Here is a 26,350-nt window from a genome sequence, read left to right as displayed (position 1 = left end):
CATATAGAGCGAAGTAAGTCAGAAAGAGAAAAACAAATACTGTATGGTAACACATATATATGGAATCTAAAAAAAAAAAAAAAAGATACTGATGAAACTAGTGAGAGGGCAGTAATAAAGACACAGCCATAGAGAATGGACTTGGGGACACGGTAGGAGGAGGTCAAGCTGGGGTGAAGTGAGAGTAGCATCGACACATATACACTACCAAATGTAAAACAGATAGCTAGTGGGAAGCAGCAGCATAGCACAGGGAGATCAGCTCGGTGCTTTGCGATAACCTAGAGAGGTGGGATAGGGAGGATGGGAGGGAGGCTCAAGTGGGAGGGGATATGGGGATATATGTATGCATATGGCTAATTCACTTTGTTCAGAACTAACACAGTATTGTGAAGCAATTATACTCCAATAAAGATCTATTAAAGAAAACAACAATATGATGATGCTAGAGGAAAACATCCACGTCAGATAAAGAAAGACTGGGTGAAGGAATGACTAAGCACTCATTTTATTTGCAAAGCTAATAAATGACCTTTTCTCCTAGAAAATGCATCCCAACTTTCCAGCACTGCCATGGAGAAGACTCAGGGTCCATGCTACCAGATTTAAATTGCAGGTGGTCAGGATACTTAACAATTGCCAATGAAAGAAATTGCTAGCTCCTTTTAAAAATAAGTGCCAAAACTGTTAGCAACACTCAGTTAAATGATTCTGGAGGTCCATAAAACTGTGCCAAAATATCTCCTTCAAAGTGAAGCACTCATGGATTTTCCTTTCACATGTGGGTAAACACTCAAGGTAAAATGACAAATTTGAATACACATACCATCATAAAAGCCTGGCAGGTACTTACATACTCCATGCCACAGAACTGCAGACCTACTTGATAACATATCACTTTGGAATTATTCTAGACTTTAAGCTCCTAGGCAACATAGACACTTATCTGTGTCCCTATCACCTAATGTCACGGTGTATATAAAGTTGAACTTAATAGATGTTCTATGAAAACAATGTCCAGTCCTTTCCACCCACTTAACATGCTACCTCGTTTAGACGGTGCTACAAACACCTGATCAGTAGGACCAAGCAGGTTTTAAATATTGTTAAGAATTTTAATGAGGCATGCTCATTGTACAAGCATTTAAATTACACAGCAAAATACCAAAATAAAAATAAAAATCACTTGAAAAAAGCACTGCTAAGATGTTATTAAATATTCCTTCTGCCTACATACATATATAAAAACAATTATATATATATGGATTCACATTATTTAAGATTTTCTGTGATCAGAATTATTTTAACTTACTAATTTGTCAGAGATATCTTTCCAAAAAAATAAAGTACCTTTTTTTAACTGAAGTATAATTTACATACTATACTGTTAGTTATATTAGAACATAGTGATTTGATATTTCTATACATTACAAAATGATCTCCACAATAAGACTAGTTACCCTCTGACACCATACAAAGTTATTACAATTTTATTGACTATATTCCCCATGCTGTACATTTCATCCCTGTGACTCATTTTATAATTGGAAGTTTGTATCCCTTAATCTCCCTCACCTATTTCACCCACTGCCCCCCCACCCCCCGCAAATCTCGCAACCAGACTGTTTATTCTCTGTATCTATGACTCTGTTTCTGTAATGTTTGCTCATTTGTTTTTTTCTTAGATTCTACATATAAGTGAAATCATATGGTATTTGTTTTTCCCTGACATATTTCACTTAGCATAATACCCTCTAGGTCCATCCATCTCATCACAAATGACAAGATTTCATTTTTATGGCTAATATTCCAGCCTGTGTATGTATATGGATGTGTGCGTGTGTGTCTTCTTTACCCAATCATCTATTAATGTACGTTTCAGTTGTTTCCATGTCTTGACTATTGTAAATAATGCTGCTATGAACATTGGGGTACATGTATCTTTTTGAATTACTATTTTCGTTTTCGTCAGATATATACTCAGGAGTGGAATTGCTGGATCATATGATAGATCTATTTTTAGTTTTTTGAGGAACTTCCATACTGTTTTCCATAGTGGCTGCACCAATTTATATTCCCACCAACAGTGCACAAGGGTTCCCTTATCTCCACATCCTGGCCAATACTTGTTATCTGTTGCCTTTTTGATGATAGCCATTCTGACAGGTGTAAGATTTTGTGGGTTTTGATTTGCATTTTCCTAATAATTAGTGATGTTGAGCATCTTTTCATGTTTCTCTTGGCCATCTGTATGTCTTTTTTGGAAAAATATCTATTCAGATCTGTCCTCTTTTTTTTTTTGCGGTACGCGGGGCTCTCACTGTTGTGGCCTCTCCCGTTGCAGAGCACAGGCTCCGGACACGCAGGCTCAGCGGCCATAGCTCACAGGCCCAGCCGCTCCACGGCATGTGGGATCTTCCCAGACCGGGGCACGAACCCGTGTCCCCTGCATCGGCAGGCGGACTCTCAACCACTGCGCCACCAGGGAAGCCCTGTCCATTTTTTAATAGATTTTTTTTTAATGTTGAGTTGTATGAGTTCTTTGTATATTTTAGATATTAACCCCCTTATTGGATATATCATTTGCAAACATCTTCTCCCATTCAGTAGTCTGCCTTTTCATTTTGTTAATAGTTTCCTTCACAGAGAAAAGCTTTTTAGTTTGAGATAGTCCCATTTGTTTATTGTTGCTTTTGTTTCCCTTGCCCGAGGAGACAGATCCAAAAAAATATTGGTAAGACCAGTGTCATAGAGTGTACTGCCTATGTTTTCTTCTAGGAGTGTTATGGTTTCAGGTCTCATATTTAAGTCTTTAACCCATTTTGAGTTTATTTTTGTACATGGTATGAGAAAAAAGTCCAGTTTGATTCTTCTGCATGTAGCTGTCCAGTTTTCCCAACATTGTTTTTTGAAGAGGCTGTCTTTTCCACATTATATACCCTTGCCATATAAGTGTAGATTCATTTCCGGGCTCTCTGTTCAGAAGAACTTTATCATTATTAATGGCTACCAAGTATTCCATTGTAGACATGTACCATTATTTAGTGACAAGTCTCCTACTAATGGATACTTAGGTTATTTCTAGTTTTTTCTTATCAAACACAAACCTGCCATGGGTTTCTCTGTGCGTGCATCTTTCAGTGGCTGTACAATTGCCTTCTCTAGACAAATTCTAGAAGTTGAATTGCTCAACCAAAGTGTATGCACATCTCACATAGTTATGTATGCTGCTACATTGCCCTCCAGAAAGGTTATAACAACATAGACCCAGCCAACCATAGCCTTCCAGAGGTCTTCACTCTGCCAACACCATCATGTTGTTGAAACACACTGCCGATGTGTTTCTACTTGCATGTTAGAGATATTAACAATAAACATGCTCTAAATATTTTTCAGTTAGTCACATCTTTAAGTCTTGTGATTTTTGTCACGTGTAAGCTTTTATTATACAATAAAAGAGCAACTTTTAAACAATTTCTGATTTTCATGACACATATGGAAAGATTCTATCACTCCAAACTTTTTAAAATCAGTATTTTCTGCTAGTACCATTATTCTTAACCTTTCTGTGATGAGAACCCTGTTTGAGAATCTTATGAAAACAGACCCACCCAGAAAAAAATGCCCTTAAATGTAAACATTTTGCAGACAATTCCACACAGTTCAAGACTTCATTAACCAGATGTGTGATCTTGCACAAATCATATTTTCTGTATTTCTCTGCAAACTAATACAGAATGATAAAATGTTTCTATCATAGGACTATCTGTACAGGCCCAATGCAGAACACCCACTCTATCTATAGGTTAAGAGGGCCCCTTTCTAACATCTTCCTTCCAAGGACTCCATCCCCACTGCCTTGCTCTTCCTCCCATGCATACTACGTGAAAAATTTGTGCGTAGATACATGAAGTTCTCTTAGTTTTTGCCAGTTGGCATCTCTAGCCAAGCCCTCTATGTAACAAGGTTTGAAGAGTTAGGAAAAATTGGCAAAAAGACCCCTTTCCAGTCTCTACTCTTGAGGCTCATCTCAGAGAACCCCTGAAGTTTACTCTGAAATTTTAAAATTTTTATTAAAGTTCTTACTTTTCATCACGTATCTTTTGGCCACTCCTAATTTCTATAATTCCTGAGTCCTTAATTTTTACCACCCTGTAGGACAAAGTTTAAAATCTCCTAATGAGTTAGGGGAAATTAAATAAGACTTAAAACTTATGAAGGGGTTTCCCTGGTGGCACAGTGGTTGGGGATCTGCCCGCTAATGCAGGGGACACGGGTTCGAGCCCTGGTCTGGGAGGATCCCACATGCCGTGGAGCAACTGGGCCTGTGAGCCACAACTACTGAGCCTGCGCATCTGGAGCCTGTGCTCCGCAACAAGAGAGGCCGCCAACAGTGAGAGGCCCGTGCAACGCGATGAAGACTGGCCCCCACTTGCCACAACTAGAGAGGGCCCTCACACAGTAACGAAGACCCAACACAGGAAAAATAAATAAATAAATTACTAAACTCCTACCCCCAACATCTAAAAAAAAAAAACTTATGAAGAACATAAACTATCACAGGATTGAGAGAAGGTTAATAGAAGGCAAGCCAATAACTACTCCAGAAGGAGGGAAGGTACTAAAGCATTGCACATTGCTTCACAGGTGGCAAGGAAGGAAAAAATATATAAGGTTTTCTCATCAAAACGTAAGCTAGTCATGTAATAGCTAAGAGGTGTGTACACAATGAAATTCAGAAGATCAAAGTACTTTAACGATGAGAGTTTTCACAGCATTCTCACGAAATTCAGGGGAATAAACCCAGGGCAGGGTAGAAATATGGGTTACAGGCCAAGGTCTGCTACACAGGAGCTACTGACTGGCCTTGGGCAAGTCACTTCCCTTCTCTGGGTTGATAATCCCCAGTTTAAACCTTACATTCTCACAAAAGCCTCCTTGGACCCTAAGAAGGCTCCCCGTGGTGGGCTTCTGTAGCTCCCAGTACTTACAGCTTTCAGACTTTATTATTTGTTCATTGTCTATCTTCCCCACTTGATAGTAAGCTCCATGTCTATATTCACCTCAGATCCCTTGCTCCTTATGCAATGCCTGGTACGAAATAGAGGGAAGGAGGGAGGGATGAATGAAGAAATAACTGAATCAATAAATTGATCATAAAAAGAGGTGGACCAGCTGACCCCTAAGGTGTGTTTAGAAGCTAATGTATTAAAGGCATTTCTTCCTGTTGAACTCTATAAATGCTTGGGTTTAATTAGGTTAAAACACTTATGGATCACCTAATTTGAATGGAGTCTTACGCTTGATCTATAGGGAGAAAAAGGGTAGCCAAGGATAAAAGAGAATTAGGTCTTGTCCCTGCCCTTCAAAGAAATGAGTCTGGCTAGGGAAAAAAAAAACTGCATTAAACAACTAGGACAAAGGAATAGGACGACTTTAATGAAAGCAAAAGTAACAGAGTAAGTGACATGATTAAGGGAGCTGGGATGACTCTCAATTATTAAAGTACACTACACAGAGGTGAAAGGACACTCTCTAACCACACAGCCAATTTAAGTGAGACCTGATGAAAAAGAACTCAGGCCCTTCCATCTCCTGGTAGTTAAGGAAGCTCCTTAAGTAAAAAGTGAGGCTCATGTTCCTGAGATTGCAGGCTCTTCGCAGGGTTACAAGAGAGGAAAAGGTAAGATTCAGCTCAACAGATAAAGTCAGATATGGCCAAACCAACCCAACTGCAGACAGCTTTGGAGGCATGCAGAGTTTGACCCACCTGGAAGAATAAATGCTACTCCAGGGAGAACCAAGCAAGTGGTGGTCATTGAAGAAACAGATAAAAATGGTAATTAAGTGAAGGTAAGGGAATGAGTAAGATAGGCTACAAACTATTAATGCAATGAAACCCCCATATTCTGAGGCCCTGCCATGTTCCTCCTACAGGGTAGGCCATGCAAAGAATGCAAGAGAAGTTCACGGCAGGGTCCACGCCTGTGGAGACTCAGTATCTAACTGTGGAAACAAATATGTAATTGAGGGGAAAAAAATTCCAATAAGTAACAAAGTCTGCTAGCTCAAAAATGTGGCCTTAAACTGTGATGCCCAAAGAAGCAGGTAAGCAGGGAGGCCTGACGCTGAACTGGGAAATAGGGCTTTGCCCTTGGCACTTCTGGGTCTCTTCTTGTTGGGCCTCTCACCCCTCAGGAGCATCCCTCTCCCATCTTTTTCACGCTGGGAAGAAGGATTGTAGGCACAAGGGATTAGCCACAACATTTAGTGGCCTGCCCACCAGCAAAACTTTTAAAAGAGAGGGAGGGAACCCCAGACAGACAGGATGTGGCGGAGAGAGCACATCTGAGAGCAGCGATTTGAGGGCCAAGCAGCGTGTGATGTGAAGTAAAGTAAGATGCAAGTTCTTTTTCATTCCTCAGGAACAAACCCACAGAGGGGCTATCAATCGTTCTGAGGCAGGTCTGACCCCATCTTCTCTTCTTCCTAAATTCTGAGGGAACAGGGGAGAGCTTCCAGCAGGAGAAAAGTTCTCAGCCCACAGGGCAGGAAATTGAGAGAGTTATTTAAAATTGAAGAAGGAGTAGGATACCCCACCTAACACAAGTCACACAGTGGCTACATATCAGCTGCTGTACCTCTCCTTCCCGTTGCTGTCCTCATCCTGGTGCCCGTAATATAAAAAACGCAAAATCAACAGTTTAAAAAAATCCACCTTGATCAGAGGCTGTATATTTCTTGCCTCCTCCAACTAAGAATAACTCTGTGAGGAAGGATACATGGCTGAGCTCTGGTGTCTCCCCTTCGAAAGGATTAACAAGCAACTTTGTGCAACCCAGTGTCCCAGTTTATTGTTAGCACCCTCCCTTTTTTTCCACCCTAAAACACACTCACACACAGGCACTCCCTCCATCAGTGCTCATGGAGAGAAGTGGCTGGGAGGCTCCTGTTGCCTGACTATAAAATCTCTCCATTCAAAGAAGTTACACTAGGGCTTCCCTGGTGGTGCAGTGGTTGAGAGTCCGCCTGCCGATGCAGGGGATGCGGGTTTGTGCCCCGGTCCGGGGGCATCCCACGTGCCGCGGAGCGGCTGGGCCCGTGGGCCATGGCCGCTGAGCCTGCGCGTCTGGAGCCTGTGCTCTGCAGTGGGAGAGGCCACAGCAGTGAGAAGCCCGCGTACCGCAAAAAAAAAAAAAAAAAGAAGAAGTTACACTAGATAATCTTTCTGACTACTAGCCCAGAAAAACCCCAAACAAACAAAAAAACTCTATCATAACTATTCTCCAAAAAAAAGGATCTGGAAAGAACAATTCAGTTGTCCCTAGGTATCTGAGGGGATACCAAAAGTCACAGACCCTCCAGTCCCTTGTATAAAATAACAGTGTTTGCATATAACCTATGCACATCCTCTCGTATACTTTAAGTAATCTCTAGATTACCTAATACCTCTGTATTACCTAATACAATGTAAATGCTATGTAAGTTGTAAATACAATGTAAACGCTATGTAAATAGTTGCCAGTGTGCAGCAAATTCAAATTTTGCTTTCTGGAATTTTTTTTTTTTCCACAGAAAAACCCACGCAGTTGTACTTATGCCTCTCATCAATAAACTCAAGCAAATATTTCCTCTCATATGGCTCATGTAGCTTAATATCAAAAAAACAAACAACCCAACGGAAAAATGGGCAGAAGATCTAGACATTTCTCCAAAGAAGACAGACAGATGGCCAAAAAGTACATGAAAAGATGCTCAACATTACTAATTATTAGAGAAATGCACATCAAAATTGCAATGAGGTATCACCTCACACTGGTCAGAATGGCCATCATCAAAATATCTACAAACAATAAATGCTGAGAGCGTGTGGAGAAAAGGGAACCCTCCTACACTGGTTGGGAATATAAATTGGTACAGCCACTGTGGAGAACAGCATGGAGGTTCCTTAAGAAACTAAAACTAGAGCTAACATGTGACCCAGCAGTCCCACCCCTGGGCATATATCTGGAGAAAAACATGGTTCAAAAGGATACAGGCACCCCAATGTTCATTGCAGAGCTGTTTACAATAGCCAAGACATGGAAGCAACATAAATGTCCATCAACAGAGGAATGGATAAAGAAGATGTGGTACATATATACAATGGAATATTACACAGCCATTAAAAAGAATGAAAAATGCCATTTGCAGCAACATGGATGGACCTGGAGATTACCATACTAAGTGAAGTCAGTCAGACAGAGAAAGGCAAAAATCATATGATATCACTTATATGCGGGATCTAAAAAAAATGATACCAATGAACTTATTTACAAAATAGAAACAGGCTCACAGATCTCAAAATCAAATTTATGGTTACCAAAATGGAAATGTGGGGGGGAGTGATAAATTAGGAGATTGGGATTAACATATACACACTACTACATATAAAATTGATAACTAACAAGGACCTACTGTATAGCACAGGAAACTCTACTCAATATTCTGCAATAACCTATATGGGAAAAGAATCTGAAAAGAATGGATATGTATATGTATAACTGAATCACTCTGTTGTATACCTGAAACTAACACATTGTAAATCAACTATACTCCAATACAAAATTTTTAAAAAACAAGCAAGAAAAGAGACAAAATTAATGCAATGAGACCCACACATATATATGAAATTGCAGCCCACGCTAAAAACTAAAAAAAAAAAAAAAAAAAAAAAAAAACCAGAAAAGCAATATTTAAGTTACTCTCACCTTGAGTAGAAAAAAATTTTAAAGCCTTATTTTGTGCATGAAACAATAAGGAAAATGGAGAAAAAAGAGGAAGAAAGAGTGAGAAGGGCCAGAAGGAGTTAGGTTTTAAAAACTACAATTTATAAGCCTAACATATGGCTTAAAATCATTTGAGCAAGAGGTGTAAAACCATAATTTAAATAGAGTGAACAAAAGAAACACAGATATGCTTTCAGCTCTACAGTGAGAAGGGCAGACAGCAACACCATTGTTTGAGAACACTGGCAGGTTTATTCATGTCAAACCGTGCTATAACTGAGAATCAATATGGGACAGTCTGCTTAAATGAACTCCAAGGGTTTGTACAAGCAATCCTGTTAATGTCATGTTGCATTTTATTAAATGATGTTTGGAATAAAAAGCCTGTTGGTTGGGCCCTGGAAAAGTTTGTTTTAAAGAGGTATACCTTATGATGACAGTTGTAATCATAGCATTTGATCTTCATGATAAATCTCACTATACATGAGAGGAAACAACTGCAAAGACAATGAATCAGTGCTCAGCGTTATATTATATGGAGTGACCCTGAAACTGCCTTCAATTTCTGATGTGGGCAGATACACCAGGACATTATGAGGGTCCAGGATAATTTCCACCATCACAGGTGGAAGGAGGACAGTATCTTCTTTTTTCCCCTAAGAACCAAGTTCATTCGATCTTTTTTTTCATTTTTATATATTTATTTTTATTGACATATAGTTGATTTACAATGTTTCAGGTGTTCAGCAAAATGATTCAGTTATACATACATATATATTATTTTTTAGATTATTCTCCATTATAGGTTATTACAAGATATTGAACATAGTTCCCTGTGCTACACAGTAAATCCTTGTTGTTTAACTATTTCATATATTGTAGTGTGTATGTTAATCCCAATCTCCTAATTTATCCCTCCCCCCTCCCCATTTTCTCTTTGGTAACCATAAGTTTGTTTTCTATGTCTGTGAGTCTATTTCTGTTTTGTAAATTGGTTCATTTGTATCATTTTTTTAGATTCCACATGACAATCTCTAGGTCCATCCACGTTGCTGCAAATGGCATTATTTCATTCTTTTTCATGGCTGAGTAATATTCCATTGTACATATATACTGCATCTTCTTTATCCATTCATCTGTCGATGGACTTTTAGACTGCTTCCGTGCCTTGGCTATTGTAAATAGTGCTGCTATGAACATTGAGGTGCATGTATCTTTTGAATTAGAGTTTTCATCTTTTCTGGATATATGCCCAGGAGTAAGATTGCTGGATCATATGGTAACTCTATTTTTAGTTTAAGGAGCCTCCATGCTGTTTTACATAGTGGCTGCACCAATTTACATTCCCACCAACAGTGTACAAGAGTCCCCTTTCTCCATACTCTAGGAGAGTATATCTTTAGGTACTTACTGATAGAGTTGTGGGGCTGGGGTCTTATCTAAGAAACATGTGGTTAGAGAAGGTGTGGCAGTGACAGGCAGAGGATGGCTAATCAAGAAATGTGATCCAGATCAGCTGGGCAATTCTGATGTTCAGTAACTTCATCAGCAAGCACACATGATGAGCTTACACACAGAGCTCTGTGCTGGGCAGGAAGAAAAGAGGACACGGGCAAGGGAGTAACCCAGGTACCATGCTCACAAGCAGCCTATAAGGGCGTTATTATGAATCCCATCCTACAAATAAGAAAATTGAGGCTGAGAGATATTAAATATTTTGCCCAAAGTCACCTTTCTAAAATCTGATAGAGACCAGATGGAAATGCAGATCTGGCTAACAGGTAAAAGGTCTTTCAATGCTACCAAACCAAATGGCCACTGAAAGGAAAGGGCATTCTATGCTGAGAGTAGACAATGGGACCAAAGACCAGTCTGAGTAAGGAGCAGTTTGTGCATAGAAAGAGTACAAAGTCAGAAAGTAAGTTGGAGTCAGACTGTGGACTGCCTTTATGTCTAGTTAAGAAGCACACTGTCCTGCAGGCTGCTGGGAATCACAGAACTTTGAAAATCAAAAAAGATGTAAGAAAGGGAGTAAAGAGACCAAAGGATCTACACCAGGTAACAGGGTTAGTGAGAGGAGGGAAAAGATGGAAAGGCATTTAGAGAAACACCAGAAGGAACAAGAAGTTAAAGTCCAGTACCATACTGACATGGGATTTGGGGTTCTCAAAGTAAAAGACACTAATTGGGGGTTACTACTAATGTCCTACTATTTAATGTTTGGCAAATATTTTACTAATGCCAATAATTAAGAATTTCAGAGGTGATCTAATAAGTGTTCTTTCCAATAGAAAGGGGACAGCAGGCTCAGCGGCCATGGCTCACGGGCCCAGCCACTCCACAGTATGTGGGATCCTCCTGGACCGGGGCACGAACCTGCGTCCCCTGCATCGGCAGGCAGACTCTCAACCACTGCGCCACCAGGGAAGCCCGAAAGGGGATAGCTTTTGACAGCTAAGGGAAGCATGCACCTGGTCTGCCTCTTCCTCATGCAGGAAACTTCTTTTAAGGGGGACGTGCTGATAAGAAGTCATGTTTGAAGATATTATTGGGTTGGCCAAAAGGTTCCTTTGGTTTTTAAGTACAAATAAAAGACACATTTTTCATTTTCACGAAGAACTTTATTGAACAACATATTCACCCTTTTGTTCCACTGCCTTCTGTCATTTTTCAGGCAACTTCATAATTCCATCATCCCAAAACTTTTTATCTTTTTGAGCAAAGAACTGTTCCAGGTGCCTTTTATAGTCTTCCAGGGAATTGAAAGTTTTTCCATTAAGAGAATTTTGTAAAGACCGAAGTAAACGGACATCCAAATGTGCAATGTCTGGTGAATACAGCAGATGAATCAGAACTTCCTAGCCAAGCTGTAACAGTTTTTGCCTGGTCATTAAAGAAACACACAGTCTTGCGTTATCCTGATGGAAGATTATGTGTTTTCTGTTGACTAAGTCTGGACGCTTTTCGTCAAGTGCTGCTTTCAGTTGGTCTAACTGGGAGCAGTACTTGCTGGAATTAATTGCTTGGTTTTTCCAGAAGGAGCTCATAACACAGGACTCCCTTCCAATCCCACCATATACACAACATCACCTTCTTTGGATGAAGACAGGCCTTTGGTGTGGTTGGTGGTGGTTCATTTCACTTGCCCCATGATCTCTTCTGTTCCACATTATTGTACCATATCCACTTTTTCATTGCCCATCGCAATTTGTTTTAAAAACGGAACATTTTTGTTAAGTTTAAGTAGAGAATTGCATGCTGAAATACGGTCAAGAAGGTTTTTTTCACTTAACTTATGTGGAACCTAAACATCAAAGCGGTGAACATAATAAAGCTGGTGCAAATGATTATCCACGCTTGACTTGGATATTTTGAGTATGTCGGTGATCTCCAGCATGGTATAAGGTTGATTGTTCTCAATGAATGTCTCGATTTGATCACTATCAACTTCAACTGGTCTACCTGACCGTGGAGCATCGTCCAGCGAGAAATCTCCAGCACGAAACTTTGCAAACTACTTTTGACATGTTCGATCAGTCACAGCACCTTCTCCATACACTGCACAAATCCTTTTCTGCATTTCAGTTTTGTTTTTACCTTTCTTGAAATAACAAAGCATAATATGCCGAAAATGTTGCTTTTTTCTTCCATCTTCAGTATTAAAATGGCTACACAAAAATTCACCAATTTTGATGTTTTTTTTTAAATGCACACTGATATGACAGCTGTCACAATACGATCTAACAAAACTGTTTCAATGACGTTGAAGACAACTAAATGCCACTACAGCCATCTTGCAGAAAAAACCAAACGAACCTTTTGGCCAACCCAATACTCTAGCCACAGCTTTGTTTCTTGGAAAGTTGAAGGTCAAGATTCAATGATGGGCTCAGGAGGGAAAAAGCCTGAGTAGGATCTATCACCTCTTCCTGTGGCTCATGGGAAGGACAGGACAGTTCACTAAAGCTGGAGGTTTCAGCCCGCCCCTCAAGCATCTGTGGCCTCAGTCCTTGCCTCCCGAGCACACTTATCCCCCAACAACCTCACAGGGAGTGGACTACAGCAGGACAAAATCCCAGAATTCAGGATCTGGGGCTCTCAGCCATCTTTCAGAATCTCTTTACACCCTAGAGAGAGCAGATGCCTTTACTGTTGCTACAGAATCTTCATGCAGGGGCTGCAAATTAATTCCTGATTCTATGAGAAAAAACATAATGTTGTTTTATTTTTGTAAAAAATAAATTAGATATGCACAAATTTGACTTACAGTATAAACTAAAGATAAAGTAAGGTTAGCACTTGTTTAAAATTAAAACTGAAGATTTTAATCTGGAAATATGTGGTTATCTGTATACAAATCTTCCTGCTCAGAAGAAACTCGAATATATACATTAAAACTAATATGATACAATGCTCTATTTTTCCCTTCTCATTAAAAAAATTCAATAGAGGGGATAGGGATCTTCACAGAGTAAGAAGAGAAACTGAAGCAAAAGATTCATCTCTGCTCCTTTCCCCTTAGTAGGCAGCAGCTGGGTGAGAAAGCTGATCCCGATCATCCTTCAATAACAGAGTACATTCTTTCCTCAACCAGCAGTTGCAGGAGCCCCACTGCACTTCTCTTCTGCCTCTTTCAAAAGAAGCTGCATCTAAGGAAATACTGACTCTCTGTATGTGGCACCCCCGTGCTGCAGCTACTTGAGAAGAGTAAGAGCCTTCAGTGGATTCAGTGAGCCAATGTGCTCACTGTTTGTGCTACCACAAGGCACACCCTTCACAGCTGTGCAGGCCCATGGAGCTGGAACCATCATTCTTACCCTGTCAGAGAATCATAAATAGGGACAGAGCCTTCTGCAATATGAGAATGCACTCCTTGTAAAGTCATAGTCAATCACTGGTTCAACTCTCCAAGATTAGGGGTAAATGAACAAAACACACTACAACACAAAACATTTTAAAGTCTGCTTTGTAAGGCAGTAATCCCCAAAATGACAACATCTATATGGAATTTATCTTTGGAGTAATAAGCCAAGTTATTTTTCTTTGTCAGAACTAGAATCTTACAAACCTAGCTATTGAACAACACTTGTCAGAGACGTCAAAACGTCTTTCAACATTCAGACAGCCACCTAGCCATTATTCCTGTGGGATACATGGGTGGTTGAGGGAATCACATTTGACAGATGCAAAAAATAAGATATCCATATGGAAAATACAACTCCTCATTTCCCAACCATCTAGCCCAGCAATTTCCCTACCATTCTGCACTGGGATGCAGTCAGTCTCCTCAAAAAAAAAAAAAAAAAAAAAAAAAAGGGATACAGGCTTTTTCACAATTGCTACTGAACGTGTAGGCTTTGAAAGTAATCTTCCAATTCTTTACTATACACATGACCCATAATCACTGTTTATATTGATTCCAAGAGTTAAGAATTCAGGGTCCTTATACCAGAGAGGTCTCATGTTCTATCAGTCTACCCCACCATTGCTCCCTTCCAGAGAAACCACAGTCCTTGTTGAGGCAAGAAGACCTAGGCCACAGCTGTGTGGACCAAGAGACTGTAGACCCCTAAGACTGCCTGGTAGAAGAGCTTTGACCAGGGGGATGATAGTTACTACAGAATTATCATATTCCTTTCCTTCTTGGTCCGTACACAGACCATCAGTTAGGTTGTGGCGACAGGAAGACATGAGCAGAGAAGCCAAAACGGAAATGCTGAGCCATGTTAATGGTTGAGAAGTAGAATGTGGACTGATCAAGTACTGTTAGTGCAGATACATGCTGGAGTTGCAACAGATCAGGGGACAATCTTCCTGGTCCTGAGTGAGGTCCTGTCTCCATGAGGTCTGGCCAGACTATGGCTCTTTCTCATCCTGAAAGGCCTCTGGGATTCCTCCCAACTTGCCACATGTCTGACATTTGTTTTATTTTCTCATGCATCCTTACTTAAGCCTTCCATTTCTTAAGGCAACTTGAATGAGTTTCTGTTCTTGTAATCAAAGACATTTATAGGGGCACCACAGCAAGATATCTGAAAGTGTTCCTTTTCTCTTTACTAACGATAAAACAATCTCAGATCTCCCATCTGACAGTCTACACATAACCTCACAAATTTAGGGCTACTTTGCCAGTTTTTGTAATCACAGAGAAAGAAAAGAAATGGAAAAAGCCGGCAAAGCCCCTTTCCCCTGGATTGTCTTTAAATTGCCCATGCTGCATTTTTTGTCCCAGTCGATCCCTGCCACATGTAGACCACCATTTACTTTCAGTAGATCTAGAAGGTTCAGCCACAGTAAGTCTAGAATAAAAACCCAGCATCCTATGGGAGCCTTAGTAGTCTCTCCATCCTCTGTGGCACTGACAGAATCCCCCCTGTGACTTCTTGGTTGATTTCAAGGTTCAGGGACCAAGTTTTCCACTAGCAAAACCTGATTCTTCTGGTCCCTAAAAAATAAGATTGGCTCCCAAAGCAGTTCCAGCACTGGGAAAAGGTCAGGTCATATCAGAAATTAATGAGCCAGCCCCTCGGAGCACTGCCCCTTCTGCAACTCTAATTACTCCTCCCTCCTAACAAAAGACCCCACTTAACTCTCTAGCAACCAGTGATTCTCAATCACAGGCAGTATTTGGAAATGTGAGGGGCCATGCTGGTTGACTCAGTGACTTGGTTAGAGTAATACAGGTATTTAGTAACCAGGGATGCTAAATGTCCTATAATGGACAGCAAAGTTCCACACGATGATGAATCACTGTATCAAAATGTTAACAGCACCTCCCTTGAGAAACACTGAGACCCCTCCAACATTCCGAGCAGACCAAAGCAGGAAAGAAAGGCAAAGTGAAGAGAGGAGGGCAGTAAGAGGACCAGCACCGCACCATCAGAAGTGAAGCAGTCGAGTGAAGACTGTCTGGAGATCACCTCGCCCCCGCCACCTCCTTCCCCTCGCCCTCCAGGAACACTTCTCACAGCACACAACTCCTTGTTCTCAGTCCCGCTACCACGCAAAACAGTCTTGGGCTCAGATTTAAATTATATCTTTTAAAATGTGTGTCTTTATTTCCACATCTTTTCCTTTGTTCTAATTATGGTAGTTGCTGAGCAACTAATGTTGGTGCTAGTAATAGATAATATATCACCTGAAAATTTTTCCATGTTGCTAAAGGGCTTAATTACTAAATTTGTACTATAATATGTCTGTTGGAAAATCTAGAGACTAATTCTTTAGGGGATAACTCCTCAGAGATTAAACTTGAGAGATTAAATTTGTGAATTAATACCTTCTTATGAAACACTTTTTTGAGCCACACTGGGGCTTGGAAGAAGGGAAGGTGAAAACTCTCTCGCCACCTCTCCCAGACTCTTTGTTATGCTCTAGGCAGTATCAAAAGAGACATCCTGCACAAACTAGCTTCACCACCAAGGATCAGGGCATGGAGAGACCAGATGGAAAGAGACAGCTCAGCAGCCTTGGATTAAAGCACAAATATTTCTGAGGCAGTACGCTCAGTTATGTCAGAGAGACAGGCCCATGGCACTTTCTGTAACAGACAGATGCTGCAGCAAGGTAAAAAGTTCAGCAAGAGCCACTCACAGATTGAAAAGTGCCCTAGGATGGAAAAGTCCAAAATGCAATCCTGTTTTAAATGAGGTAAGGTCTTGCTATAACAAGCGCACATGCTGTCACTACAAGTGTGCATTTCTGACAAATAGGGTCCTTACAGACTGAAGCAGTGCTATCCAACAGAATTCCCTCTGATGATGGCAATGTTCTCTGTCCGCACTGTGCCTGTGTCAATATGGTAGTGTTTGTTGTAAATTTTGTGAGTGTATCTAATAATTGCAGGGACCAGAAACACAGCAAGGCTGAACACAAATCTGCCAGGACAGTTTACATCTAATCCCTGCACTTGCCCTTCCTTAGAGTTAAACTGAGGCTTTCTAGTAAAATAACGTGATTGCTTCAGGCCTAAGTCAGGGTGATGGCCTTTTTCACCATTCCAACACAGAGTTCTAGAAGATTATCAGAACACCTGTGATATTAAAACATTTTACGTATCACTCAAAGAGCATGGGTTGAAGATAAACCCTTTTCCATAATTCCAAAGGAGAGAAGAAACATAAATGTAAAAGTTCTAGGATAAAAACAGATTTCTCCAAATATTCTCTGGTCTTTGTTGTATTACCTGCAAAATCTGTTCTAGGATCAGTAGTCATTTGGGAGGATATTTTTCTTCGGGGGGGTTACTTCTTTATGTCCTTTGATCTGATTATACATGAGTCACTTTAGCATTAAGAGATTACCACAACCCCCCAACCCCCGGTCAAAAGCAATTTCCTTAACTGCTCTTCTGAACAGCCTCCTTCTCCTTCCTCCACTCTCCCATTTTTTAACTTTCCAAAAAAAAGCCTTTATTCACGAGTATATTGTTGAAATGAGCTGAATATGAAGCTCTCAAGTAAAATCAGAATCCAATACTGTTCATCATTTCCCACACCACTAACCCTTCACCCTTCAAACTCCCCTGCTCCTCAGCTACTGCCTTCACAAGGATTAAGAGTGATCCTTGAGTCCTGGAAATTTGGGGAGACAGATATTTCTTAGCATTTATAGAGCTCCCAAGTAATCACACAGAACTACGTACATCCCTTCTTTAGGCTACTGAGTTATAAATGCTGTCTCCATTTTACAGGTAGGGAAACTGGAGCAAAATGAGGCTAAATGATTAAAATACAGTCCCAAAGAAACTCAGAGCAAGATTAAGTCACTGTACGCCTCCAGCAGTGGTTCTCAACCAGGGGCAGTTTTCCCCCCAGGGGACATTTGGCAGTGTCTGGAGACATTTTTGATTGTCACGATTGCGGTGGGGTGGAGTGGGGGAACTACCGGCATCTAGTGGGTAGAGGCCAAGGATGCTGCTGAACATGCTACAATGCACAGGACAGCCCACAACAAAGAATCGCCAGGCTCAGCATGTCAGTGGTGCCGAGGATGAGAACCCCTGATCCTCTGGCAACCCCAGCACTACTTTCTTTGGCCCCTAGTCAATAAAGAATGGCTCCCTCTGTAATTTGATCCTTGTACAACATTTACACAAGAAACATGCCAGTTCAGTGTTATTTCTGGCATGCTATACATTTTAGTTACTTTTAAAATGCAAAATATATGGGAGCCACAGAGGAAATTGAGGAAAGCTGGCAAAGTCTGGCTCCTTTCCTCTAATGAGAAAGCTTAGCAAATACCAGGTCCTTTCTTTAGTGACCCCCAGGCACTGAGCTGGGGTCTGTGTCTGGCCACTCACCTGGACTCTTCAGTTGTTGATGTGCTTTGCAGCTGCCTTTTCTCTGCTTTGCTTATCTCTAAGCATGTGCATCACTCCAGAGCAGTAATGATGTATGCTTATAGGAATCTCCAGAGGTCTACAGCTGCTAATTGTCTATTTTGTTCAGTAAATTGTACTCATTACTGAGCCATGTAAGGCACAGAAGGACATCAGCCTTTCTGGGTGCCCTCTGTCTGAGCCTGGGTAATGGGACGTTATCAGCAAGGGCGCAACAGTATTGAAAAAAGGTGCTTAAAAACAACCCTCCATCCAGTTTTTCAGCTGATTACTTTTATTTTTGTTATATAACTTCCTGTCCCCCTCTTTCTTAACCATCCTTAGCTCTGCTTAGATTTGTATTAACTATAATTTTCTCTTCAGTGAGTCTGATTTTAGTTTAAGCTCTAGAAGCCAGAGAGTTCAGAAAGGATTGGATGTCCTTTCCACCCCTCCCTCCCAGACTTCCACTTGTCTCTGAGAAGGGCACACCGAGCAGTGAACTTCTCCTTTTGATCTCAAAAATCTTCAGGACAAATGAAAATCCAAAGCCAGCTTTGGTTATAATGCTCCCAGTGCCTACATCCGTTGCACTAGGGACTGCAAACAGATGAGGAGGGAATGGACATGTGACTTCCAGTGACACTGGATAAAATAAAATGGAATGGGCAGAACCACGTGCTTTGCTACTGCTATTATCCACCAAACTGGGAATCATCAACTCTCTGGTAAGCTGTTTCCGCCCCCCATCCTGAAAAGAAAAGTGATTAATGCAGGAAAAGTTAAGCAAAGTAATCCATGGAGGGGGAGGATGCTGAGAGAGGGGAATTTGAGCCAGCAGAGCTAACAGTATGATATGGCTACAGGAAAGCGGCACTCAGGCCTAGTCCCCTCCTCTACAGTGTATCTCAGGAAGGCCCAGCAACACCCTCACCACCCACATAAATCAAATCCTACACAAACTCACTAAAAATTCTTGTGCTGAGATTATTCTCATGCAGAGATTCCATCCCATCACCCTGACAATGGTTTTAGCTTTGTAAGTACTGATCTTAATGGTGTTTATCAGCTGAATCACTAAAGGCTTTGGGAACCTTTCACAAACAGGGCACCCCACTGCACTGACTCCAAGAGGCTGTTAATACAAGAGTAAAACCAGAGCAACAATGGCAACAATGCCTTTGACTTACCCTGGAGTAGAGGGTGTGAGAGCCTTCAAAGGCACTTACATCCTTGCGACCCATCAGCTCTGCTGCCTTTCACCACTCACTTCTGCATGGTGGACCACAACCGATCAATCACCAGCTACCAAAGACGAGAAATGAATGAATGCGTTAGGCCAGAAGATCCGTAACTTCAAGTCCCAAGCTACTGCTCAAGTGAATTTGCTAGTGTAGGCTAAGTACTTACTTAACACATAGACCCAAACACATATACTACCTCTAGTTCAGTAAAAGTTTGTTTCTGGTCCCTATATACATACTGGACAAGCGAACAGTGGAGGGGCCCTCCTTGATCAGTGATCCAGGCACCCAGGCTGACAAAAGTCCTGCCATCCTTAAACACAGCTTCCAAGATCCCCCAGGGGTCCTTTCCATTCCAGCCTACGAGGAGCGTAAAACAACATAGAGGAACTCACATGGGCGTTCTCTTTTTCTGTTTTCTTCCTAGAAGTGGACCACAACCCTTTTCTGCTTGCACTCAGTTACACAGCCACACCTAAGCCCATGGGTTTCTGGGTAGCTAGTGATCAGTCTCATACAAGCCTGACTCCAGCCCAACAAAGAAGACAATGTTAGTTTTAGAGTATGGAGTTCTGGGTGAGACACTAGCACGGTGAACTTGACTTAGTTACTTAACAAAGTCACTTAACAACTCTGAGATATGGTTTCCTCATCTGTGAAATACCCTGCTTCCCTCATTGACCTGTGTGTCAACGTGCGATTCAAAATGAGACAAAACAGCACTTCTGAGACTTTAATGTACATGCATGGCACCTGGGCATCTTGATAAAATGCAGATTGCAAACTCCCAGATGATACCAATGCTGCTGTTCTCTGACCACACCTTAACTAGAAAAGAGATTTTTTAAATTAGAGAATATTTTTGTATACCGCAAAGTGATTTGCAGTTACAAAGAATTATTATCTTGGCATCGACTTTGATTATACATGAATTCCCAACTAGCCAGCATTTTCAGGATAGGTTTAATCTGGGTACCAAGTAAAATTTCATAGAGTCACAGGATTTTGGAACTGGAAAGAATTAAAGTGGTCACTGCTCTCCCCTCTTATTTTCCAGACAAGTAAAAAACTCAGAGAAGTCAACGATGTCCCCGAAATCTCAGAACAACTTAGTGTGCTGGAATTAGAATCCAGAAATTTGACTTTTTCTTCTCTTATTACATAAATTCAATTCTTCTTTTCCTTCTGAAGAAGAAATGGTAGTTTTATTCTTCTCCTAAAGTGAGAATAAATGCTACCCTGGCCCAAATCTAAGAAGGTACCAGAAGGTAGCATTGACCAGCATGGGTCACCATCAGACCAAATGTAAGTGAGGGGGTTACAGGACAGACATTGAGATTTCCAAGCAGACGTTCTTCAGAACATAGTGATTTCCATCAAAGTTATATCTCATGTGTCCAAAATGTGACTTGAACACAAATTAACTTCTGTATACCTTCTGGCAAAAACAAGAATTTTTAGTTTCCATATACACACACTGAGTCACTACTATTAGGGGACAATTAGAAAAAGAGAATTTGAGGTTGCATATAAAAAAGGAAAAGGAAATAATTAGCTGAGGAGGAGCAGTGGTTTCTGTAGTCAACCCTGGGGACAAATAAAGGAACCTCAAGATTTTTTATCCCTGACATCTAAATTATTTTGCATCTCTGAGATCATGGTGAGTCCTAAGAGTTAACAGCAGAAAGTAAAACATAGGGCCTCAGCAGTGAGAGACAGGAGTCCAAACTCCAAGTCCTAAGTCAGAAAGGCACTGACTTACCTGGAAATCAAATCAGACTGGGGAAGAAGGGAGGCTCTTAGTATGCATGTCTCCAATAAAGCCATATAAATTTGAAAGTGTTTTGGTGAAATTAGGAGGGCGTACTTACTGAGCAAGGAATGATAAATGGAAATCCATACTTGCATATCCATCATTAAGATGGGTAAAATGTTATTATCAGCATCTTCATTTAGTAATTTCAAGCATTGTAATAAAGGTAAAATGTTCTAAGAACTTCTATAGGTTTACTTCTGTACTCCACCCTCAACTCTCTTCCACCATAGTGTCTCTAGCACCTCAAAAATTCTCACATCCTGGCCATTTCCCTGAACCTATTCTAGACCCTAGAATTTTTACCCTATTTTTGTGCCATGGACCCTCCCCTCCTTTTGGCAATCTGTTGAAGCCTAAGGAGCTCCTTCTCAGAATAATCTGTTAAATGCATAGAGAAAATATATAAGATTACAAAGGAAGCCAATTATATGGAAACACTCTTCTATCCACATAGCCCTCAGAGAGTCCATGGACCCAGTTTAAAAACATCTGATTGGGGAATGACTCTTCTAGGGTGATGAAAGCTTTTTCTTACAGGAAACGTTATGCAGAAAAGTTTTAAAAATACAAGGATGTACAGTAACAATGCTGCTAAATAACAGTCAGTGAAGAAAAGAATAAGGTGCGAAAAGAAGCCTGACCTTGAAATTCTGCTCAAACACAACACTATTCATGCTGTAGCTTTAAAACCCTACATTAAGGAATTACCCAGAATTTTTTTGGCTCCAGCCCTGTAGACACAGCATCTTCTGTGTACTGATGGCAGGTGAAGAAACACAGCACTGGAGAAGGCAAGACTGACACGAGCCCAAGCTTGGGTCCTAGTTCTCTAACTAGCTTTGTTAGCTTGGTCAAGTCACTCAGCTCTGAGGTGAAATTCCTTGCCTATAAAATGAGAAGGTTGAGCTAAACCATCCCTAGGTTTCTTACAACTCTGAATTATTAGGATTCTAAGACAATGCACAATCATTTCTCTGAGAAGAAATATTAGTGAGATTTCTTTTTGCCCTAGGTTCACTGCATGAAAATACCTTCTAGATGAGAATTTTTCAGAGGCTTCAGAAATACCTTATTAAGACTCACCTGGTCATAGAATTTTAGACTTAGAAGGGATTTTAAGAGACATGCACCACATCTCACCAATCCCAGTGACCAGGTGAGAAAACTGAGGTTCTGAAAGGCAAATAAATGTATCTGAGGTCACATGATGAGGCAGTGCTACTGGACTGTTGTGACTACTGCCATCTAGCATCAGCAGGATTTTAGGATTTGGCACTGGTAGTAGAACCTAGCTCATGAGTTCACTTGAAGAGAGACAGAAATAAACTTCAAATAAGCTGAGCCATAGAATGGGGATGGCACGAGGAAGCAGGTGACTGGGGTAATGACTCCCAGCAGCAGTGCTCTATGCCTCCAGTAGGGTCAAAGCTCGTATGCACAGCAACCTCACTAGCAACAGTACTACCTCCCTCAAATATCATGGCTAAAAAATCCATCTCAAAGAACAGTCAATTACAAAAAATGAAAAACAACAACAAAAACAAAAAAGGTATTTCAAAACAGGGGAATAGATGAACGAACCCTGGCTAATAAGGTCAATGAAACCGGAGTTCAAGATTTGAATTGTTAATACAATCTTAAAATCTTAAAATACTTGTTAGGAATTTTTAAGTTTTAGGATTCAGAATAACTTTGACCTACCTTTGTGGACAGCGCTGAAGTATAGTAACTACGAGCATTATTTTAACTAATACCCTCACCACTATCTTCAGACCATGTAATTATTAGATACTGATCAGGTTTAAAAGTTACACGTGTATTTCCATAGTCCCGCCCACATGTAGAGACTAGTTTTATAAGCAAAGAAGTAGAAACTATTAAGTTGTTGGGAATTTTGATTGAATCATGATTTCAACCTCATTCTCAATTAGCCAACATGTATGCCAAGTACTTTCAAAACCTGTGCTATGAGGCTTCATTGTCAGTTTACCCTCTCCACCTCCCACACACAACCAGCAGAGTAATGGCACCATTCTCAACCCCCACGGTCACCATCCCTACCTTAGAGCAGCATTTCTGGCTTTCAGAACTTTTTTTTTTTTTTTAGATTTTCTTTGAGAACCGATACAGCCTTTCAAAATCTATACTAGAGGCTACACACCGCTGGTTTGCCAGCTCTGTATTTCATCTCTTCCAGGAATTCCCAGAGACAGCAGTGCCATCTACTGGTAGGGAGGGCACAACTTGTTTTCTGGAAGCCAGTGGGTGACTTGCCAAGGATCTGAAAGAATGGTAGCCTAGATTTGTGTCTTTGTGAGCCTTTCTTTTCTAGAGCACATTACAAGCATAACTGATGCTTACAATCTGAGACAGGGAACTCCACAGGAGCCCCCATCGTGAAGGGCAGGTCTTCTGTAAGCCACAAAAAGCCCAGCCAGTCTAGCCAATAGTGAGGCGGCTCTGCCTAGAAATGCCTCCTCAAGGCTCCTCAAGGCTGAGCCTCGCTGAATTAAACACTTCCTAGCTCTCCTTTCCCCCCCATGCTTCTGTATCAGATGATCTCACCCGTGCCCCCACCTGTGGCAAAGTTATCCCGCTCCATCTTACAGCAAGTGTCCCAGGGAAGGTGCTCAGACCTCTCTCAACGTGAAGGCTCTTAGATTTACACAATGTGACACAGATCCTGCTCAAAGGACGCTACTGCTTAGGCATGCAGGTCAGACTCTAATCTCTCTCATTCACTCTCTATCCCCCCCTCCCTGACCCAGGGGACAGAAACAACAGAAAGGAAATGATTTTGTTGTTGCTTTGAAAGCTACACTAGTGGGCTTTTATCGACTCAGAAAATAAACCTTGTCCTGTAGGTCACCGAGGTACCTTGCTTCCCTAAAGATGAACTAAGCCTGCCAATCTTTCTGTTTTCCCTTGTGTAACCTAATAAGTGTTTCTCAACCTTTCCAAAACCCCTGCCTCCCTTCCACAGGTTAAAGATAAACACTGCATGCCCTCTGTGTATTTATATAACAAAAGTGACATTTTTCTCTGTAAACATAAGCATATACCTTTTCAAACTATACCACCTACCCCAGCCTCAGAATTCCTTCCTCTCCCCACTGCATACCAGCTAAAAACAAATCACTGACAAATTTTAAAATTATTCTTACTATTCCAAGCTGTCAGGTGACAATCTATATTTTACTTTATGAGAGTAATTTGTTATATTCCCAACAAGCTTTGCAGCACCTTCTCTTTTACTTTCGCTCACCCCAGAGAACCACCAAAAGTTGATTTGTTACAGCTGATGTTAATTCTGATTCCCCCTAACAAATTTAAGTGTTCCCTCTTCAGTTAGCTTGAACTTGCCAAGTAAATTGGTTGCTTAGCAAGTGTAGGCATTTCACAGGCATGGGGTGTGCCTTAGATGCCTAAAAAAAATCACACTGTTTCCTAAAAAAACACAAAACTTTGTATGGGGAAGGTAAGAGTAATAAAAAGCCTTTGAAGCAGTAGCTACCAGGAACCGGAGAGATTGTTGTCCATTTCCTACCAGAGTAAGTTCTAAATGAATTACAGTGAAACTCCAGAATACAGTAAAATCTTCCTAATAACAGTTAGTTGAACCATTTCTTACCGAGCAGACTACCAGGTATATCTAACAAATTAACCAGTGGAAAACTGAAGGGATTTTTTGCCCTTGCTATTTGCAGGTCTGGGGAAATGCAGAAGGAAAGAGGCAGGGGATGCCTCCCTTTTTAAAGTATGACTTAAAGGAGACATTCCCCCCCACCCCCCATGCACAAGCAGGTTTGGCATCCAATGGTCTTCTTTAAACATGCACTTTTCAAAGAATTAAGGAGATCTAAATGGGTGTAATTTAGACCCTGCCTTCCCTTCTCCCTACAGCCCATTAACATGCTGGAAATAAGTCATTACTTGCTTCGGCAGCCCAGAAAAACCTCAGTTTACAGAGATAACCAGTTTACAGAGATAAACGCCCTCCCCTCCCCACCCCGCCCCTCAGAAAAAGGTTTTCTTGAAGGAGAATATCAGTGTGATGGTCTGGTCTGCAGTTCACTGCAGGCATCTCCCTCCTCACAATTACCAGTCATCAGTTTCGCTGTAATTTCTTATGGTAGCCTCTCATTTAGACCTGCTCCGCCAGTGCCCAACTGCTTTTAAAATCATCATTTTCCGTCTCCTTACGGATCTCTGGATTCCTTCAGCAGGCTGAAAGCGTTCAATTTCGGTGCAGCTCGGGGACTGAGAGCTGGCGGGCAGGTCCGGAGAAGCCTTGCACCGGTGCACCCGGGCTGGCCCACCGGTCCTTGCCCCCACCACCGCCCGCACGGCTGCACCAGGAATTCGGCTTTGCTCGCCGCCGCCGGATTACTTCGAGTCCCGCGGCTTGGCCAAAGAGACACCACATTTTTTTTCTTCGTTTTCACATGTGACAGGTCCCACTGAATTAAAGATATCTTCTCCCCGGCCCCTGCCCCACCACCTTTCACCCTTTACCTGGGGAGGGGGTCGATACCAGCATCCCCCCGGGCGGGAAACAAAGGCTGAGGCGAAGCTGCCAGGTGGGCAACTCCCCTCAGGCGGACCCGTCACCGCGGTGAGGAGGATGGGCAGATGCATTAGAGGGCAGAAAAAGGGAAACCGAGGCACCGAGGATGATGGCTGAGCCCGGGTCTGCATCCTCTCCCAAGCGAGGCTCCCCGGGCAGGCGAACCCCAGACCTCCTCCCTCCCCGCTGGCCCGCACCCGGCAGCGGAAGGGCAGGGAGGCCGCCCCGCGGCTGTTCTTACCTCGGGAGAAGCGCTCCGGCTCCCTCCGACGGCTCGGGAAAAAATGCCCCACCGCTTGCGCACGCGCACTCGCGTTCTCGCGCCTTCGCGCCCCCGCGCGTGCCTCTCAGACCCAGCTTTGGCCCGCCCCGGCCCTGTCCGTCAGCGTCCGCGAGAGCCAATCCAGTAGCACGGGAGGACCAGCCCCGGTCACGTGGTAGTGCCAGCCAATCACCAAATTGCCCTCGGCAGCACCCTCTCCGATGTCTCTGGGGGTTCGGTTGCTACCGAGTGGAGCGGGTGCGAGGTGTGCACAAAGGGCTGAGTGTCTGTTTGGGGGGTTAATTGGCGCTTGATTGAGCAATTACTAGATCAATCGATATCTCAAATTCTAAATATGAATGAGAATGACCTGG

The 26,350-nt window shown here is 41.8% G+C and overlaps 1 protein-coding gene across 4 annotated transcripts in view; it reads right to left on the bottom strand.

Annotated features, from left to right (window-relative positions):
• Positions 1 to 26,000, bottom strand: part of TMEM108 (transmembrane protein 108) — a 369,830-nt gene extending 343,830 nt beyond the window's left edge. For 2 of the 4 annotated variants that reach the window (XM_060010030.1, XM_060010029.1), the window contains exons 1-2: positions 25,956 to 26,000; positions 19,278 to 19,392 (exon numbers count right to left, since the gene is read on the bottom strand). The gene's annotated coding sequence lies outside the window, so the exon portion shown is untranslated. Of the gene's footprint in view, positions 1 to 19,277; positions 19,393 to 25,249; positions 25,339 to 25,662; positions 25,753 to 25,955 lie in introns of those variants that run through there. The other 2 variants (XM_060010031.1, XM_060010032.1) reach the window with 2 other exon arrangements.
• Between the last annotated feature and the right edge of the window lie 350 nt (positions 26,001 to 26,350).

This window comes from Delphinus delphis, chromosome 4 (assembly GCF_949987515.2).
Source record: "Delphinus delphis chromosome 4, mDelDel1.2, whole genome shotgun sequence".
Classification (NCBI taxonomy): domain Eukaryota; kingdom Metazoa; phylum Chordata; class Mammalia; order Artiodactyla; family Delphinidae; genus Delphinus; species Delphinus delphis.
Note: the sequence above shows the minus strand (reverse complement) of the source record. Positions and strands in the feature narration are given on the sequence as shown.